A 21,502-nucleotide genomic window follows, 5' to 3' on the forward strand; every position below is an offset into this window, starting at 1 on the left:
ACATTGAATAGGGAACTTGTTACTCTGGTTTGCTCTTTTACTCATGCATATATAAAGCAAATAGCTACACTCCCCTTATAGTGTAAACTTGAGGAGAGAAGTAATCAAAATGCAGCTGCTTCCAACCAAATGTGTTCTGTTTAATGATAGAAGTTAGGTTTATCTTATGCAAAACTGTATCCCTGCGGAGATAGAGAAATGAACTTTTTTTCCTTGAACCTGGATATATGCTATCCCATGACTGAAAACTATTATTTGTCCTTGAGAGGTAGTGTTCTTTTACATCCAAACATTTACTTGCATTTATTGGAAGAACAAATCACTCCAGGAAAGATAAATAAATCTGATAGTGTCTTCATCCCATAATAGAAGACAGGCTGTTAGCCAGATTGAGGCTGTCACAGTCCAACTTGTGCTGCATTATTAGTATCCCACATGGAATGTTATGTAATATTTTAAAAGCCAGATACATATGATTATCTTGATTCCCAGATCCTATTTTATAGGTGGAAATGGGAATTTCCCTATAAAATAATTAAAAACTCCCTCTCTTGAGAAGAGTTAAATTCTGGAGGAAGAAATGTTGAAGTCTTGGATTGGAGCAGAATTTCTTTTTGTTCCAGGATGGAAGCAGAGCTGTACTGTGACACTAAACTTTGGTGGAGTCTGAGTTGGTTTTCCTTGTGTCAGTTTGCTGAGAGCTAGGCTGGGACATAAGCTATTCTCTCAGCTTACTTTTCTTATCCCTTTAGTGAATATTTTAAAAATATTATGGCTTGATCCAGGGTATGCTTCCAGGAATGAAAAAAGCAGCTTGTTAACAATGCTTGCATTGTATGGGTGACAGGAGCTTTGCTTAAGAAGTCACTTTTGAGTAGCAGGTTTGGGGGGCGTCTGTGGTCCAAAATGAAAGTGATGAGAAGGAGGGGTCTGAGGAGCATATGTGCATGCTTTATTAGTCTCAGAAATTTTAAGGGTCTCAGAAGTGGAGTGGAGAACTTAGTAGAAGAATGGACGTCCTGAAGTGCGATGTGGTCTCTATGACTGAGCATTGAAAGAAAATTGAAAGTCAATGACATCTAGGGTATGGTTAATAGAAAAATATAAAGCTTTATTACAGTTGGCCAAAAGTTCAGGAAACTCCTTTTCCACTAAAGGGGGATTCATACATAAAATCATATTACAGTCAGTTTTTCTTACAAGCATCTCTTTAAATGGAATGCGCTAAATAAACCATATGAGATTTTTGTAATTATTAAGGTTCATGCAACTAAGCAATTAATTTCAACTCACTCCCATTTTTAAAAATGAAAAAGCAGCACATAAAAACAGATTATGGAAATGAAACAAAATACTTGAATAAATTGAAGTGTCGGAACCCAGTATTTTTCATAACCTAAAATGTATTCTTCAGGTACTCAGGGGATTTTGTAGATGAACCTGATATTAATATCAGTCTCAATGAGACTACTTCAGATGTTTGCTTTAGCACTTCAAGAGACTATATCTGTATAGAACTGATTTAATTAATATTCTACGTCAGAATAAATAGCATTGGAAATGAAAGATTAGTGGTGGGTGTGGTGAATCACTGAATTGCTCTAATCCTCTAAACCACACAAGTATATGATAGGATTATTAGTGGTCCTTGAAAAATGTTCTTCTCAGCCTTCCTGTTTAGTGATACTTGAGGCTACAATGTTTTGACGTGTATTATTCAAACCCTTTTGTATTCATCCTGACTTACAGCCTACTATTTGCCAATGTCTAACCTAGAGATCTTGTTGGTTAAGCAACCTCTTTGTAACTCAGTTTTCCTTGATTCAACATGGTGTAAATACTGCTTTACCATCGTTTTAAGAAATAATGAAGTAGGTGCTCTTTCTATGCCATGGACTTGCTTAAACAGCAGGGAAATTCTTGAGTATAAAGTTACCCATAGCTTATTTCTCTTTTGCATCAATGAATCAAACTATATGAAAACAAACATAAAAGCAATGTTAAACTAGTATTTTTATTACTTATTAACATTAGCAGATGTGCAGAAATGTATCTGAGTTAAATGTTTAAAAACCAAACACAGTATTAATTTATTAATTAACTAGTCAGTAAGTAATTAAGTAAGTAAGTAACGTTGAGGCTACTATTCTCCAAGTGCTGGGTTGAGCCTTGGGGATATAATGGTGAACAAATGGTGACTGATCTTACAGTTTAATGGAAAAGACAAACATTGAACTAGAAATTGGAAGTGTAATGTGCTTAAAAAGTTGAAGTAAAGGATAAAATGGAAACTTAAAACAATAGGGTGAACCTAGTATGAGAGCCCATTTACAGCTCCTCTGGCAAAAACGTAGAGTATTTGCAGGCAGAGAAAACATCATGGATAAAACCCTTAAGATGAGAGGGGTAGGGAGAGGAGTAATTTCAAGAAACTGAAATAAAAACAGACTTGTATTTATAGAAAGAGTAGCATATGATATATGCTACTGTTACTATAAATACAACATATATATTGCATTTTAATAAAAATGTGGATTTATGTATAACATATATATAGAGAGAGAATGGAGAAACACAGGATTTATAAATGCAGAATCATGTATATGAGGATAGAATGGTTTTGGTCTTTATTCATAGGGAGACATTGAAAGATTTTTAAAATGTGAGTAACATGATCCAATTTTAATTTCAAAATATCTTTCTGGATACAATGTAAAAAGAAGATTAGGGGTAGGAAAAGTGAAGACATTAGGAGAGATGATGGTGACTCAGACTAATATGGGGGAATGGGAAAGGAGAGGAGTGGAATATTTTGAGAAATAATTGGCAGGTGGAATTGAAAGGACTTGGTGATTGATTAGATGGCAAGTGTGGGAAAAGGGAGATTCTGTGAGGACTCCTAGATTTATTGTTTGTATAAGGTGGCAGATAGTGGTGTTAATTACTAATGTAGGAAACACTGACATGGGATCAGATTTTGTAGTTGTGAGATTTTTAAAAAATTATTTTTGAGAAGATAAGTTTAGTTCTGATCATGTTGTGTTTGAAGGGCCTTTTAGTTATGTATGCGGGGGTAATAGTTCAGAGTGTGTACATATAGCTCTGGAATAGAGTAGAGGGAAATGAGCTTCAGGTACAGATTTATAGGTTATTAACTTATTAAATTAGTTTGTTAAGGAAAAATGGATAGCGTGATCAGATAAGAATGTCTAGGAGTGAATCTTAGTTACCCTAATTTTTGGGTCACCTGGGAAAGGAAATCTAGCACAGGACACTGGGAAACAGAAACTAGGAAGAATACCAGAAGAATATCTCTATTGAGGGAAGAAAGCATTTTGTGAATTTCAAGTTGTCAGTATTGTAGAGCACTGACAAAATAATTCCATGTATATATGCATACATTTCTAGTAAAATCATACTAGTTAGGACAAATTAATGTCCTAGTAAAATGTCTAGTAAATGTCTAGTAATGTCTAGTAAAATCATACTAGTTAGGACAAATTAATCAAGGTTAAATGAATAGCTAATGACTACTTCCTTTCCGTATTTATCCAAAATTTTAATATCTGTATTTTGAAAACATCCAGTGAATTGCCATATCTACTTCCCCAATATCTATTGCATTTCTGCTCTGACAGTTATTTCACCGCCTCCGCACTAATTCAGTACTTTGCTATGATTTTCCAAGAACCTCTCACCTAGTTCACTTATGTCTCATCACCCCCTGCTTTAATGCATCTTATGTACTGAAGGCTTAGTTTTTCTAATTTATCATTCTAATTTTACCAGTGGCTCACTTTTTGCTCAATTTATGATGAATTTCTATGTGACAGGGGTACAGGGATATATAATAAATTATAAAGTTTTAATTCCACTGCAAGTGGCAGTATTAAATAAAGTGGTAGGATAGGCCTCATTAAGAATTTGAGATCTGAGCAAACACTTGAAGCAGATGAGGTAGGTAGTGCAGTGGAGAGTCGGGAGAAGCATATTCAGGGAACCACTCTTAGGCAGGAGTGTGCCTAGAACACGTGAGGATTAGTAAGATGGTCCATTTTGCTCGCAGGAGAAATGCAGTAGGATTTTAGGCTCTAAAGGGAAGAAGTGGGGTAGATTTTGAGGGCATTGCAGGCCATTGTAAGAACTTAATTTTGCTCTAAAAGGGTGGTAAGAAATAAGATTATTTGCTATAAGCATTAAAAGAAGCATTCTTGCTGCTGTGTTGAGAAGAGATTATAAGAGTGTAAAGGCAGGAGTAGTAGGGAAGCTTTAGAGTAGCCCAACAAAGTGATTCATATTAGGTTGGTAGCAGTGAATATGGCTGGAAGTAGTCAGATTTCAGATGTATTTTGAAGGAATAGCTAACAGAATTTGCTGATGGATTTTATTGCTTTGTTAGAAAAAAATGAACCAAAGTTTTCTTCTCTCTCTTTCCCTACCCCACTTTTTTCTATTTTTTGCTTGAGTAACTGAAAAGTTGGAATTGACATCAACTGTAATGGTAAAGTCTACAATAGAGTAAGTCTCTGGCGTGGAGCTGGGGAGATTAGGAGTTCAATTTTTGTTCTGCTGAGTTTAAGATCTTTTAGATTTTAAAGTGGAGATGTCTAGTAAGCAAATGGATTTAAGAATTAGAATTGGGAATGAGATCTGGATAAAATACATAAATTAGGGAGTTTTCAGCATACAGATGGAATTAAAAGCCACAGACTAGATGAGATCATCAAAGGAGTGAGCATGATACAGAAGAGAAGACAGCCTAGAAGTGAGTCCTGCATCATCACTACAACATTAAGTAATCTGGGAGACAAGGGAGAACCTAAAAAGATAAACAAAAGGAGTAACCCATGAAGCAAAAAGCAAAAGAGGTTAAAGCCTTGGAAGCCAAGGGGTGGAAAATTATCAGGATTAGGAAACATCAGCTGTATGAAATGTTGCATTGGTCAGATAAGACTGGGACTGAGAATTTAGGATGTAGCCATAAGGAAGTCATTAGTGACCTTAACATGCAATTTCACTGCGGCTATGGAGGTGAAAAAGTGCTCGAAGTGGGCTTAAAAGATAATAAAAGGAGATGAACTGGAGACCTTAATATGGCAATGCTTTCAAAGAGTTTTGCTGCAAAGGGGAGAAAGAAATGGGAGAGCAGATTGGAGGGATAGTGAGGTTAACAGGTTTGTATGCTGTTAGGAATGATCCATCAGAAAGCTGAAAGCACAAACTCAATGTGAAGGGAGGGGAGTAATGCTGGAGCTGTATCTTTAAATGAACGAGGAGGGGTGGGTTCTAGTACCTGGATGTCCAGGTACTCTTCTGAGTGCCCTACATGTGTCAGCTCAATTTATCCTCATGCAACTCCTATGGAATAGTTATTAACTTCCCCATTTTACCCAGGGTCATAGCTAGTTAGTTAGTGGTGGAGCCGAACCCAAGCAGATTTCCTTCAGATCTTGAGCTGTTAAACACTGGCATCTGATTTCCTGTCCTGTATTCAGGACTTTAACCCCTGTGACCCTGCAGGAGCTGAATTCCCATCTGCCACTGCATTTTTCTGAACTGGAGACTAGCATGCCTGTGCATGGTTCATTTTGACTCAGTAATGCATAATTTTGTTACATTTCTTGCTTACAGAGAGAGTTACGATAGTTTTAAGGCATGTTTTTCTTTTAGAATTTCACTTTTCATATATATTCATCATTGTTTGGTGTAGAAGGATGTATAAATGAATTGACTTACTGTGCCCCAAGGCTATATATTTAAGAAGAATCTTAATGACATTTAGTAAACAATTTAGAAGATATTGTTAATTCAATTCTAAATTCTAATTCCATGTATTTGAATTTATTGGCAAACTCCCTCATATTCTCACCTTAGCATTGAATTTCTATAATTTTTCTTATGCTTCCATATTTTCTTTTTGTTTTTCATTCCTAATATTTTGCTCCACTCTAACAAAATTTGCTTAAATTGTCTTATGTTTAGTGTCAGCTTTTTATTCTTTAGAGAATACCCTTTGTTTTCTGAGCTGATAACCCATGTTCCAACACCTTATTCAACATTTTATTCAAAAAATAACTTGCTAGGAATTCTCCCTGGATTCACTCTCTATAACACTCACATCACATCTTTCATTTTTATAGTAGATTGTTCTCTACTGACTGATAAATTGTAGCTATTCTCTAGACATATTCAGTGTTTTGTATCCCATAAATAAGTTTTAGTTTCTTAGAGGGCTGGAATATTGTATTCTGAATTTTTCAAAAAGTACATTCTTTCTAGGCAATGATAACTATGTTTTGGATAATAATTTGTACTCAAAAATATACGTCAATAAGTTAATCTTTATTTTATCTGTAATGGGGATAAAAATTATAACAAAAACCATAAAATGAGAGGTGAAGTCTTTTCTTTATAAGGAAGTGGCAGATAGAATTCAAGGGGAAATTAAATACCTATTACCGTATAATTTCAATTATTCATTCATTCAACAAATATTTTTCCTTGAGTTCTATGTTCCAGGCACTGTCCCAGGCGCTATTCTAAATACTTGAACATGATTATTGAACAAAACAAACTAAGTTCCCTGTCCTCATTAAGCTCTGTATGGATCCTATGGGAAAAGCAGATGATGTAATGTCAAAATTCATCTTAAGAAGTGAACCTGGAATAAATAAAACACCTATTAGCAAAACAAAAAATTACTTTTTTTTTTTTTTTGACGGATGGTACTAAGCCCTGAATTTTTGTTGAAGAGTTAAGTGATCTATTTAAAAATGTGAGGTCATTACTCTAGGTGGGGAACTATACAGAGGGGAAAACAAGGAGTTCAGGGATGAGGATTAGGTATCATCACACCTTCACTGATATGTGAGACACCCAGAATGCAAACTTTGGAGAGGTGCTTTGAGATTAAATGGGAATACAATTCTTAACTTTTATTTGGGGGTGCTTAAATCATTAAATAATACTATATTGTTATTTATTTTCTCTTTGACCCATCTATGTTCCTTTTTTCTCTTTCCTGCCTCTTTAAAAATTGACTATTTTTATGATTCAATTTTATCTTCTTTATTAGCTTATGGTTAAACTCTATCTATCTATCTATCTATCTATCTATCTATCTATCTATCTATCTATCTATCTCTCTATCCTTCTATCTATCTAATTGATCTAGGCCAGTGGGTCTCTACATCTGTGACTATTTGACAATACTGGAGACCTTTTTGGCTGTCACAACTGGGGGATGCTACTGACATCTAGACAGCAGAGGTCAGGAATCCTACTAAACATACTGTAATACAAGGGCAGTATCTGGCTCAAAAAATTATCTGGCTCAAAATGTCAATAGTGCCAAGGTTGAGAAAGTATGCTCTAGTGTTTACAATATAGACCTTTTTAAAAAATACAGTTTTTTTAAAATTATTTATTTTTAAATGGAAGTAGAGTTGATTTACAACGTTTTAGGTATAGAGCAAAGTGATTCAGTTATATATATTCTTTTTCAGATTATTTTTCCTTATAGGTTATTACAAGATATTGAACATAGTTCCCTGAGCTATACAGTATGTCCTTGTTGTTCATCTATTTTATACATAGTGATGTATATATGTTAATCCCAACCTTTTAATTTATCCCCCACCCCGAGCTTTCCCCTTTGGTAACCATAAGTTTGTTTTCTATGTCTCTGAATCTATTTCTGTTTTGTAAATAAGTTCATTTGTATCATTTTCTTTTAGATTCCATATATAAGTGGTATCATATGATTTGTCTTTCTCTGTCTGACTTATTTAGTATGATAATCTCTAGGTCCATCCATGTTGCTGCAAATGGCATTATTTCATTCTTTTTTATGGATGAATAATATTCCATTGTATATATATACCACATCTTCTGCATCCATTCATCTGTTGATGGACATTTTGGTTGCTTCCATGTCTTGGCTATTGTAAATAGTGCTGCCATGAACATCGGGGTGCACATATCTTTTTGAATTAGAGTTTTCATCTTTTCCAGATATATGCCCAGGAGTGGATTGCTGGATCATATGGTAACTCTATTTTTAGTGTTTTAAGGAACCTCTACACTTTTATAATATAGATCTTGGATTCATAAGAGTCTACTTTCAAATATTATAACATTTCAAGTAAAGTGTAATGCTGAGACTTTCTCAGTATTTCTGCTCCTCCCCTAGAGGCAAACAACCAATTCTCCCTCCATAAAAATGTTTCCTGAACCCTTCTCTCCTCCCCCATTGCAATGAATTCTGCTTGTATCAGTGCAGGCTCTTGAACATGTTTAGGTATCCTGCCTCTCTCCCACTGGCAGATGGCTTTTGCCTGTTAGTACAGGCCTAACCCAGTGGTAGTTGATCTTGCCAAGCGTCATGGCAAGTCTTGGTGAATAGGAGGTCTTCCGCAGCTTCCCTAACAGCAGACTTGTCTCGTATAGAGAAGGTTCCAAGACAAGGGCAGATTCTGTGCCTGTCCTACAGTGGCCACTGATCACCATCTCATACTTATAAGAGTCCTGAAGCATGAACGGTGCCTCTAGGTGCTGCTACTCAACTCTCAAACCTACTTCAACCCTTGATGTCCACACCACCCAGATGGCATTCACAGGTCTTCTGCTTTGCCACTAATTTTCTGTGAGGACCCTATGGAGGCCTGTGAAAAAGACCTGGAGAATGGATGAAAATTTCCCTTACATTTGAGGCTGCCAAGTATTCTAAACTGTTAAACTAGCTCACAGTGAGTCTATTAATTTGTTAAATTTCAGTTGTTTCCCTCTTGCTTGCTCTTATGGAGACTACCTTCTTCCTCTCTTCCTGTCTTGTACTACACAAAATGAAGCCATGTGCTTTACTCCTCAAAGGGGCTTTTTTCGTTTTGAAATATAGGTTATCAAGTTTCCTTGTGGCTTCAACTCTGTAAAGGGCTCCAAAAATTATGCTTTGGTAAGTTATTAAGCTTTTTCTTGTTGTTAGAGTTTTAAGTTCTCACTTAGCACCAAGTAACATAGCACTGAAATACATAAAGCAAACAGGGCACAGGGTAGTACAGTCTACTCAGTCAATAATCACAATCTATGGCAAAGTAGCAGCATGCTTGTGGCTGGCTCCTGGTTCATTATTTAAAGGTAAAACCTTAAGTTGTGAGTATTCAACACAATCCATGCATGTGCAAACATATGCTCATATACATCAAAATCTTCCCAACACAGTTCTCACCCTTTCTACATCTCATGAACTTTGTATTTTCTTGTTTGATTCTATTCTATTCTATTCTATTCTATTCTATTCTATTCTATTCTGTTCTACATAAAATGTTGATTTTTACTTGATAAATTGCTTTCCCCACCCACTAATTAATAAAATTATAGTTTACAAAACATTGTCTTAAAGTATATTTCTAGAAGTGAAATAATTATTTCATAAGTACACATTTGTATTGTCTCTCTTTTAATAGATAAAGAAATTTAATAAAATCTGTTAAATTCTATTAAAAGAGAGATACTATGAAAAACCCTTGCCTACCTAACAAAAATGATGACAGGAGGTACTTGAGGAAAATAAGTAAATACATCAGAAAGTGCTGAGATCAATGCATAAACATGGAATGTCTGTCTATCTATCTATCTATCTATCTATCTATCTATCTATCTATCATTTATTCATGAATATAACAAAGACAAATAGAAATGTTTAATATAAATAGTAAACTTCTCTCTTCTCTCTCATCTTTCCCCATCCCACTAACCAAATTAATTACTGTAATATCTTTAATGTTTTCTTGTGTTTCTTTCTTAAAATTTTGTATGCAAATTCAAGAAAAGGCATATACACCTTTTATACAGATAGTATCAACAACTCACTGCATTCTATATCATTTTATAACATACTTTTTTCCTTCAGTTCATCCATCTTAGAGATATTAAGCACTTATTTAATTCTTTGTAAACTTCTGCCTAATAAGGATTTTAAAAATAAATCAATCATTTTCTTATTTATGGATATTTAGATTTTATTTTTCAGTTTTTAACTCTTACACACAATGCCACAATCAATAGTCTATCTTGTATATATTAGGCCATATTTATTTATTTTTGGCTGCGTTGGGTCTTCGTTGCTGTGCGCAGGCTTTCTCTAGTTCCTGTGAGCGGGGGCTACTCTTCGTTGAGGTGCATGGGCTTTTCATTGCAGTTGTTTTTCTTGTGGAGCACGGGCTCTGGGTGTACGGGCTTCAATAGTTGTGGCACATGGGCTCAGTAGTTGTGACTCGCGGGCTCTAGAGCGCAGGCTCAGTAGTTGTGACGATGGGCTTTGTTTCTTTGCAGCATGTGGGATCTGCCTGTCTCTCACACTGGCAGGCAGATTCTTAACCACTGCGCCACCAGGGAAGTTCTAGGCCATAGTTTTATTTCAGCCTTCCCATCAGATAAGTACCTAATAATGGAATTACTAGATAAAAAAGCATATGTATGTTAAATTTCGATATTGGTATATTGCCTTCCCAAAGGCTGTTTCAGTTTATTCCCCCTCTGATTATATGTGAGAATGCCTCATTATTCAGATCTCCATCATACTCCTAGCATTGCACTTGCTTTGCTGGGATGAACCACTCTTACTTGTAGTATTTATTATTCTTTTAATGTTTGAGTTAGTTCTGTTTAATAATATAGTGTGTGTGTGAGAATGAGTATATGTGTGGGCATTGTGTGTGTGTGTATGATTTTTTCCATCTATATATTGTGGGAGACTGAGCTGTAATATTAATTTGGGAGGTCACATTTTATCAATGTGAAACATTTTTAAAAATCTGAACAAATTTCAAAATGTTTTATTTATTTCTATGTTAAGTTTTTAGATATATGTTGCAACATAAAAATCACCCCCAAAACTTAGTGACTTAAAATAATAATATTATTTCCACTAATTCTGGGCTGATGGGTATCAACAGGATAGTTCTATTCCTGGCAGTTTTAGAGATTATCAGCAATTTAAATTTGTTGAAAGGAGGTAATGTGTACTTCTACATATTATTAATGTAGAAGACTAAAATGGGATAAAAACTGATGTGGAGAAAGGAAATTAATAAATATGGCTACTTTGGGTACGAAACCTGATGATCAAATAAACATTTAAAAATGATATTTCCCCAAGTGATTGATTTGGGCTTATATTAATAACAATGAGTTATTGAATCTGCTCTTATTGACAACACGTTTTGTACCAGTTTCCCTTAGAACAGCCTGATGGCAACATCTATAAATGGGCATGTTTCTTCTGTTTTCCACCCTAAATGCCCCAATATAGTTCTGTCTATTTCGTTATTATATATCACCTACCATCTTTGCTCCAAAGCACTTTGTGGACAGAACACATTCAATCAAATGTAGGCTAGGAAATGCAGCTCTGTTGACTAAAACTGATTCTTGAATTTCTCTCTAGGGCACAACCTTAAAACACAACCTGAAACAACATTTTGCTATTTAATTCATCAGCAGAAAATAGCTATGCTGAGATGAAATAAAGTTAGGACTGCCTGAGTTAACATGGACATTCGGTACGGATAGTGTTCAGAGTTTGGGTTACTCAGATACTCTCTTAAGTAAGAAACATAGGAACAATGTTCCCAAACTCAGGAATTATAATTGTAAACATACATTCTTATACTGTGGATGGAACTTATGCTTGTGGCTACAGGGTAGGGAAAAGAAGAAGAAAATCAACATTGTTACAATCATTTTGACACCTCTTTGAGGAGCAAAGTTAGAAACTCAAATCAGGGTGTTCAGTATTTGAACCAGAATAGATCAGTCCTTGGCTGCCCAGTCAGTGCTACTAACATTGCTTTTTGGAATTGCATTATTCCAGCTGGAGATGCTTCATGTCAGTTTAATCATGAGCCCATTGCCCTGAGTTCTGCTATCATCACTTCCAAAGATTTATATAGCTTTGAAAGTATCTACATAGCTTTGCATTTCCCTCACTTTGGGAAGGCCAAGCCAATTTTTTATTAGCTTCTATTGTTTCCAAATGTTCAGCACTGAATTTAATTGTGCAGAGGGTGTGGCTTTAATGCTTGATACTAACTACTATCAGCACTGTTCTGTAATCTCGTTCTTATTTGCCACTCCCATGCTCCTTATTAATAAACTTCATACCTTGCAATCAAATTATTAATTTAGTTACCACCTTAGCAGCATGAGCAAAAAAAAGAGAGAGCCAGTGTTCTACACTTCAAGAAATAGATCTTGAAATGAAAGTCCTACTGTTCAACTGATATCTTGCTTCTACCCCCCGCCTTTGTACTTTGTTATAGACAAGTGGCTCTACCGTATATGATTCTTCATCCTAGGCCATGTAAGCCTGCCATAAGTAGAAGCCCACAAAAATACATTGTGATGCCAGCTTCAGAGAGGATTGTATCTTGCTCCCACTAAGACATAATATAAAAAAAACAAATATATATATATATATATATATAGAGAGAGAGAGAGAGAGAGAGAGAGAGAGAGGGAAAACAGCAGAGAGAGAATGCACGCTGGTAAGATGATAAGATTTTGCACTCTCCTTTCTGAGGTTCTACTGGGTATAAACAGGAACCATTTAAAACCTAATGCAAGTTATTGATTTTTTTGTTGTTGAATGTGAGACTGCATGCTTATCATCATCTCTGGCTCTAATTCCTTTCAGTGGTTTACTATAGTTTTCCAGTTCAAGTGCTACAGTAAGTTAGAGAAGACCGAACAGGCCCTCTTAAAGTCTTGAAGGTTTAAGAGAGAAATCTGGATATGAACTAAAAACACTTATGATGGACAATTTCTATGTCTACCTTATCCTGTTTACTGCTCAATCATTTATTTTTTTTCATCTCTGAAACAACTTTATTACAAGGGTGTTTTAAATGACAACTTCCAATTCTTTCTTAATTTGCTTTGTCACCAATTCCAGTTATAACTCTATTTACATATAACAATAAATCTTGCATTGATCTTTGCATCCTATTTAAATTGTTCTCATCAGGCCATTCCAGTGAATGGAAGTGTGACTGTTGTGTGACACGTTGACCAGCGTTATTGAGTGGGGGTAGAGGGGGGCCCAGGACAGAGGGAGCCCACTTCACAGGTGCGGGTGGGGAGCCGGCCTCCCTCTCCTCTGGCCCCCACCCCAAACTCACAGTGATAGGCACCTCACTTCCTCGCCCTTCAAAAAGGGTGAATAAAGAAATCCCTCCCAGTCCAGGAAATGATTTGGACTTCCATCTTCAACAGGGTTGAGATTTCCCCCACTCTTCCTGCCCCCCGATCAAACACTCAGATCCTAAGGCTTCCTAGGTGCTGGTCCTGCCCTGACCCGCCAAAGGACTGTCTCTCCATGATCAGGGCCCTTCTGCCTTCTTGCCTTTCTTCTGTCACCAGTTCCGAGAGGAATTTCTTTGGACAGACACAATGCAGCATCAAGAAGGGTCACTCCCACGGCCCCCTCCTCACCTCACAGGTGATGGGAAGGTGCAGTCAACCAGGAACATTAATATGAGTAAAAAATGAACTTGAAAATGACAGGCTATTAATTAAACAAATCTATAAAAATAGTTAGGACATAACTCTGTTCAAATAAATACGAAATAAATAGGCTCCAAGCAGCGTGATACGTTGCATCACTGGAATGTGAGGCTGGTCCCACTTTGCCCCAGTTGGGATTGGACACGAACCCCCAGGGTGTCAGAAACAGACTTTAATGCAGTTGACCAAGCCATTGGCTCTCTTTGTCTTCCCTCTGGAAGAACAGAACTTGTACATTTGTCCAGCTTGTCTTTTCCAACAATACATAATTAAGGCCTTGAACGCCTTTTCCTTCTCTCACCAGGGCGTGCAGACTCAGGGCAGAAACTGCCCTTCTTGCTTCAACACAATGCCCACTGCCCTCATGCCAGCGGGGAGGGAGAGGGAGTTAGTTCTGAGCTGGTGCCAGTCCTGACAGAGGCCGGGGCCAGCTCAGAGCCCCAAGAGCCCCCAGCAGCAGGCAGCAGAGGCCCTCTGGGTCCCAGGACCCATGAAGCCACACGCTAGGATGCCAGGCAGCCTTGCCCTCGTCATGCACACGGGGATCCAGGTGCCCATCTGCAGGGCAGCTCAGAAGCCAGACTCCTCCCTCTTCCCTACCAGTGGCTGCGCTGCCAGTTGGGAAGTCAGGCTGAGGTCGGGTAGAATTACCCTTCCCCATGGACTGAGCGGAGAGGAGCAGCGTGAGGAGTGGGCTGCGGGCCCTCCTCCTACCATTTAAAACAGCAGCAAGGAAGGAAGCAAGGTGGGCCCGAAGGTGCCCTGCGCCAATGGTCTGGCTGCGAGGTCGCGATGGAAGAACTAAGCCAGCTTCCCAGCCCAGCTATTCGGCAGGCACCACAGGAAACGTCCTGTCCCCACACGTGCGAGCCTGTGTTCTGCTAAGCCCTGGACCCTGAGGAACACCCATAGGTCTTCCCTGGGACAGACACGAGGGTCAGCCAGGGCCAGCAGGACAAACACCGTGGGCCTGCCGGCTCTGCCCCCACCCTTGCAGGTGCATCCTATAGGGTTTTCACAGCTTGGCTTAAGTCAGCTCAGTGTTGGCACATTCACAGAATGAGATGGCTACACACCCCGGGGCTGCAGGCCCAGGATCAGCGAGTCCGTGGGCAGGCTGGCCTCCCTCCCGTCACTGCGACTGCATGCCTCGGGTGATCTTCAGGTTCTCGTACACCATGTAGCTGATGCTCACGGCTGGAATCACCTTCCTGAAGTTGGGGGCCAGCCCCCAGTACAGGTCAAAGGCCCCCTCGGTCCACAGAATCTGTTTGAAGAGGCTGATCATGGTCACCTCCGGAGAGCCCTCAATGGAGGCTTGGGCCTGCATCCGGGTCCTGACCAGGGCCAGTGGGTAGCTGGCCAGCTGGCCACAGGCGCTGGACACGGTGCCACAGGCCAGGAGCACAAACACTCTGGGGTGTGCGCTGTTCACTGCATAGCACTGCAGCCAGGCATTCTTGAGCATGTCGTAGACGGCCAGGTCTATCCCAGCGTAGGGGATGATCCCCAGCATGTTGGGAACATAGCCTTTGTAGAAGGCAGCCATGCCCTCTCTGGCTAGGATCTTCCTGGCACAGTCCAGCATGCCCGAGTACTGGCCTGTGTTGCACAGGGCCATGCGGGTCTTCAAGACCTCATCGGGTAGCTGCTGCTCTGGGCGATGGCCCCTGCCAAGGACCCTGCCAAAAGCCTCTCGCGAATCTTCAGAGTCTCTTGGTCACTCCCAATGAGACACTAGATCTGCGTCATAGGCCATGAACTTGATGGCCGACTCGGGGGCAGTTTTGAGGACGTTGATGCCGTTGCCCCGCCAGAGTGATTTGGCCCCTCCTGCTCGAATCATCTGGGTGAAGCCACCCACGATGCACATGTTGTTCCTGCGGGAGGTGTGGACCTGCATGAGCACCTTGAGTCTGTCCAGGGGGGCCGTGCAGGTTCTCGATACAGCCCCCGCCCCACCGCCAGCCACCGGGTGTCTCCACCACATCCCTGTCTGCCTCTCCTCCGCCGTGAACTCATCGGGGACCGTCAGATTCTCACCCATATCAAAGATCGTGGAATGCTTCCAGTACAGGATGATCTCAGGGATGTTTTCCACGGGATGCAGGAGGCGATAGTCTCGCCACTCGTTCCAGTCGATGGTCGTCGTACCATTCTTGTCCATGCTCTTGAGGATTTTTTCTGCCTGCTGTTCAGATATCTTGACTCCCAGGTCCCGCAGGGACTGCATGATCTCCTGCGCGTCGATCCATCCATCATTCTTCTTGTCCAAACTCTTGAATACCAGCCTCAGTTTCTTCTCGTGATCTTGGCAATAACGGGCAAACTCTTCAAAGTCTAGTTGCCCATTGAGGTCTTTGTCGCCAGCTTGTACAATTTTCCGGATCTCGCCCTCTGTGCGGTGCAGTCCCAGGAGCCGAAGTCCCATGGTCAGGTCGTTGACACACAGGCGGCCTTCGCGGTTGACTTCGAGAGTCTGGAAAAGGCTCCAAAGGCGCAGCCGGTGGTCCGGGCCCCCGCAGACGGTGCCGCCGCAAGGGTCCACGGACGCTGGCGATGAGGCGGACGGCTAGGCGGTGGCTGCGGCGTCCGGCAGCGGGGAAGCCACACAGCGGCACAACACACTGCTCACCATCGGGCGCGAGGCAGGGGTGACGGGCCAGCGGGGAGAGCGCGGAAGACACGCAGGTGTCCTTAGTCCAGTAGCGTGGACTCCAGGTGCCGGCAACCTGGCGGAATGGGCAGCTTCCGGGTGCTCAGTCATTTAAATGTCTTATCTTTCATCTGTCTCCAATACATTCCCCTATGTAGGGTAATTAAATTACACTATTTTGACCACTCCATAACTGTGCTGTACCTATGGCAAAAACTTCATTCTAGATACCTTATTCATTAGACCTTCTATTTTGATTCTGTCCAATATTAGTTCCACTTTTTAATTAAATTTCATGCTAAATGACTCTCTTTATCGGTTAGTTGAGAATAACAAAAACATGATGTATCATACAATTTTGAAATTTAATAATTAAAAGATCTGGAAATGCATTTTTTTTTTTGATTCAAGAGAATCTAAAACCCCATTAGGAAACTTTCTTTTGTCTGACTAATGATGTATAAGAACAGTGAGAGTCATGGGTGATGGATCCTCTTGGAAGAAATCAATTACTGTCTCATCCACTCTTTCCCTGTGGGAATAGAATGAATGTCAGTACAATTCCAGTTGGCACAAAACCTTGCAAAATGTTTCCCTTTCTTGCTAACATTTGAAAACGTTTCAAGTAAAAGAAGGCACTAACCCTGTTGTTTGTGTAATTTCTTTCTCTCTTCTTGCCTTTCTTTCACTGGATCACAGAAACAATGCAAATTTCACTGGATTAATATGATTCAGTTATTATACTCTGAAATGTTTAATTTACCCTCATTGTAAGAATTTGAGAAATATTTAAATTTTCTTTTCTTTTCTAAGCTGATTTGAAATCCAATAAGATAACTCTGAAGTAAACTTAACATTTTTAATTTGTGTGAAAAATTTGTCTCTTGCTGATGGGGTTGGTGACAAAAGAGAAATGACAAACTAATGTCTCTTATTCTTTAATTATTGTATCAGCCAGCAACTGTCTTCCCCAAGCTCAGCCATAGGCTAAAGCTGTAATGTTAAAATCATAAATATCCTGTTTTTGGCACAAAAAATCCTAAAACAGTAGTGGGGAGGGACATTAACTGTTCTCTTACCCTGCACAACAATTTGGTATAGGTCCAACTCAAGTAAGCTATCACCTACTCTCCCTGGCCAAAATTATCTGTTCACTCTGAAGAAATTATGCTCCTCAAAGACCGTGAAGCTTCCCACTGAACTTCATGTGATGTTTAAAACCAGTCCAAGTGGTGGTAAAAAACTAAAAGAGGGCTTCCCTGGTGGCACAGTGGTTGAGAGTCCGCCTGCCGATGCAGGGGACGCGGGTTCGTGCCCCGGTCCGAGAAGATCCCACATGCCGCGGAGCGGCTGGGCCCGTGAGCCATGGCCGCTGAGGCTGCGCGTCCGGAGCCTGTGCTCCGCAACGGGACAGGCCACAACAGTGAGAGGCCCGCGTACCGCAAAAAAAAAACAAACAAAAAAACTAAAAGAACTTTACATGTTAGATAGATGAATGAGTAAAGGAGATTTCTAAGGTAAACAGAAGTACTATGAGTAGGTAAACTGGAGACTAGCTACATTGCTAATAAAGTCATACAAACTCAATTGAAATAAATGAGACTGCTCTAGGTCACCAGTCTGCAACCTTTGGAGAATAGATCAGTATTTTTAAGGCACCTTTTAAGAAACACTCATCTTAAAAGATTCCTGGAGTGGAGAGGGAAACTTCCATGGTTACAAATGTTGGAGACACTCTGCACACAATACATCTTCTTTTGCAGATTTGTAATGTATATCAGACACATTAAAACACCAGTCTCCAAATGGGGTACATCAATATCATAGGGTGCACAAGATAATTCAATAGGAGGTAGGAAGGAAACTTGAGAACATTTTTTAATATTTATTTTTATAATATTTCTATTTCATTTTATTTTTATGTTTTATAATGTATATAACATTATCACAACAGTGAGTTATTCAATTTACATGTGAATACATACACTTCTATTGAGAATAATTCTCAAATGTTACTGATGTATGAAGAAGAAATTTGCACACTTCATTAATCTTAGAACTTCTGTAGTAAAACATTACTTTGAATTTATATCATATAGGCGACTTTATGTGTATGTATGTATCACTGATTATGATCCAATGAAACACACTTTGTGAATCACGGTTTTAGTAGCCAGAAGCTTTATTTTTTTCCAGACAGGATGCTTCCATTTACTATATCTGCTAACAGGGGAATGACAATGACCTGGATTTTAGAGTGTGTTTTGCGAATTCAATTATTCTTGGAAAGTCTTTATCAGAGAGGACATAACTGAAGGAAAAGTATCAAGAAATAGAATTTTGGGACTTCCCTGGTGGCACAGTGGTTAAGAATCTACCTGCCAATGCAGGGAACACAGGTTCGATCCCTGGTCCAGGAAGATCCCACATGCCATGGAGCAACTAAGCCCGTGTGCCACAACTACTGAAGCCCATGTGCCTAGAGCCTGTGCTCCACAACAGAAGCCACCGCAGTGAGAAGCTCACACACCACAACGAAGAGTAGCCCTGGCTCGCCACAACTAGAGAGAGCCCGCTCACAGCAACGAAGACCCAATGCAGCCAAAAATAAATAAATAAAATAAATAAATTTTAAAAAAGAAAAGAAGTAGAATTTTTACCTTAGCTAACAAGTTAGTCTATCACATATTAATGGATGCTGTTAAAAGATATGCAATTCCTAGGTCAGAGATGAATGATGGCCTGACTGGTAGCCAGAGTGTCAGCATTTTGGGGTAGGGGTAGGGGCAGTTCTCTAAGATCCAGGTCCCACAGGTAGACACGAGGAAGGCTAGATAACAGCTGCACACATCATGAGCTGCTTTCAGGAGGGGAATCCTGAGATTCGGTAGTCTGGGTCTTTCATAAGGGGCAAAAGCATGCTTCCACTTTGCTTTGGATAAATACAATATCTCTGTCTTTCAAGGCTGTTCACTATCCAGACGTCCTTGAAAAAATGGTCTTGAATTCAAGGCAATCAGTCCCTCTGCTTGCGAGATATGCAGAAACATGCAAAATTCACGGAGAAATGTCTCCCATTTAAGCTGTGCTAATGGATTTGGCTTTACAAAGCGTAAACCAACATACGTGCACCTAGCCAATGAGCTCTTTCAAATCCTTCCACACAGGATCATCTTCATGGATACACAGCCAGTGCAAACACACAAAGCCCTATGCTCAGAAACCACACAGGGAACTCTGGCTTAATGGCCTGCGATTGCTTCTCATTGTTGTCTTGAAACTCTTAATAACGTTATCTTAGATCTTACGTTTGGTAAGTGAAGTCCTATGAGACAGTGGAGCAGTTGGCAGGCCCTTGAAGTCTTGGTTTGTGCTCAATCCTGTCTCTTGCCACCTCCCTGCCTCCTGGGAATGGGTTCTATGCCCTCTACTGTCCCTGACACCCCATACCCTTGCCCAGCCTCCCCATCCAGGAAGGATGTTACTCTCTCCCTGGGGCAGCGACTAGGTTGTGTTAGTTGGGAGAGGCCTTTGTTTGCTGTTGCCCTTCTCCCCACACAAAGGCCTTGGATGGGTTGCGGTGGCAGCCATCTCACCCTAGGCTGACAGTTACACGTGCACCCAGAGGGTGGGCAGGCTGAGACTAGGTATGGATGGGAGAAAGCCGGTAGCCCACCCTTGATCCAGTGCATCCTGAGTATGGAGGATGCATCCGTGCATGCGCAGGGATTTAAAGACCCTGGATACTGCCTGTTCACCATGGTTGGGGCGGCAGGCCTATGGGAAGAGGAGGTGCCTGGCTCGACTTTTCCAGATCACCACCACCCCTCCCCTGCTTCAGGTTGCAATATATCAGTCTAGCAGCAGGCAGGAAAAGTTGCCCAGCACGTATGTCCTGAGCCACAAGCAGGGGCCCCTAGGCACAAATAAGTGTTTGCACTGGCCCCATGAGTATACCAGTTCCCAAGGGAGCACTCCCCCCTGCTGACTCAATGCCCGGCAGGGCATCTTTTCTGCCTTCCAACCTTCCTGAATCTAGTTTTCATTGTCTTTTCTAGTCATTTTGAGGCACCCTCCAGGGATTAACTCTGGAATACAAATTGTATAATTTCAGTAATTCTTTAAATGAGTTAGTGCCTTTATATTTCCAGTTAAAACTGGCATTGTACAATATAAAAAGAAATGCTTAAATTAAGTGCTAGTAATTTAATATTTTAATTTTTCTTTACTTAGAGTGGCATTATATGACAAAGAAAATACATAATGGCAAGCTGAGAGAAAGCAGAAGAAAGGAAAAGTTTATATCGAGTACTTTTAGTGCTTTTTTTCCTGCTTTTGCAACAAAGGTCCTTGCATTTTCATTTTGCACTTGGCCACTGCAATATATGCATCAAGCCCTGCTCACTCAAGATATCTCTGCTTCACCTCACCCTTCACCTGAGAACTCGTTGGATTTGAAAACTGTTAGAGGAGGTGTCCATACTCTATAGGCGTACCATACTCTCTTTTTTCCACTTATTACAAGGGACAAGGAGTCCCTGCTTCTATTCTATCAAGGAGGTAGTCCTGCAACTTATCCCCTTGCATCCTGCACCCTTTACTCTTGTTCCTATCAGGGACTTCCACGTGGATTTATCCTCTCGTCTGAATCATGAAATCTTCACGTTTTCCACCTCTCCTGTACGATTCATATAAACATGCACTGATAACTTTAACATGTACATATAACATCACATACAAAACAGGAAGATCTCTTAATCCCACCACCTGCTTTTAGCTGCCTTTTCATTTCTCTGCTCTCTTTGGCAGCAAAAATTCTCAAGAGTTGTGCACACTCACTACCTCCCTGTCTTCACTTCAGATTCACTCATCCTCCCACTCCACTCCTGCTACTGTCTGTACACCACTAACTTTGCTTATTAAATTACCAAATGATCCCTTAATGCCAAAGTCAGCGCTCACTTATCTAGTCCCCATCATACTTGACTTTTCAGCAGCATTCAGCATAGCTGATGACTCCTTCCTTATTTTTATTTTTATTTATTTTTATTTTTTTGCGGTACGCGGGCCTCTCACTGTTGTGGCCTCTCCCGTTGCGGAGCACAGGCTCCGGATGTACAGGCTCAGCGGCCATGGCTCACGGGCCCAGCTGCTCCGCGGCATGTCGAATCTTCCCGGACCAGGGCACGAACCCGCGTCCCCTGTATCAGCAGGCGGACTCTCAACCACTGCGCCACCAGGGAAGCCCAACTCCTTCCTTCTTGGAATTCTTGGTTTCTGTGA

The 21,502-nt window shown here is 40.3% G+C and overlaps 1 pseudogene; it reads right to left on the reverse strand.

Annotated features, from left to right (window-relative positions):
• Window positions 1–14,577: 14,577 nt before the first annotated feature.
• On the reverse strand, window positions 14,578–16,201 carry LOC137224526 (calcium-binding mitochondrial carrier protein SCaMC-2 pseudogene; annotated as a pseudogene).
• Window positions 16,202–21,502: the final 5,301 nt, after the last annotated feature.

Source organism: Pseudorca crassidens, chromosome 5 (genome assembly GCF_039906515.1).
Source record: "Pseudorca crassidens isolate mPseCra1 chromosome 5, mPseCra1.hap1, whole genome shotgun sequence".
NCBI lineage: Eukaryota > Metazoa > Chordata > Mammalia > Artiodactyla > Delphinidae > Pseudorca > Pseudorca crassidens.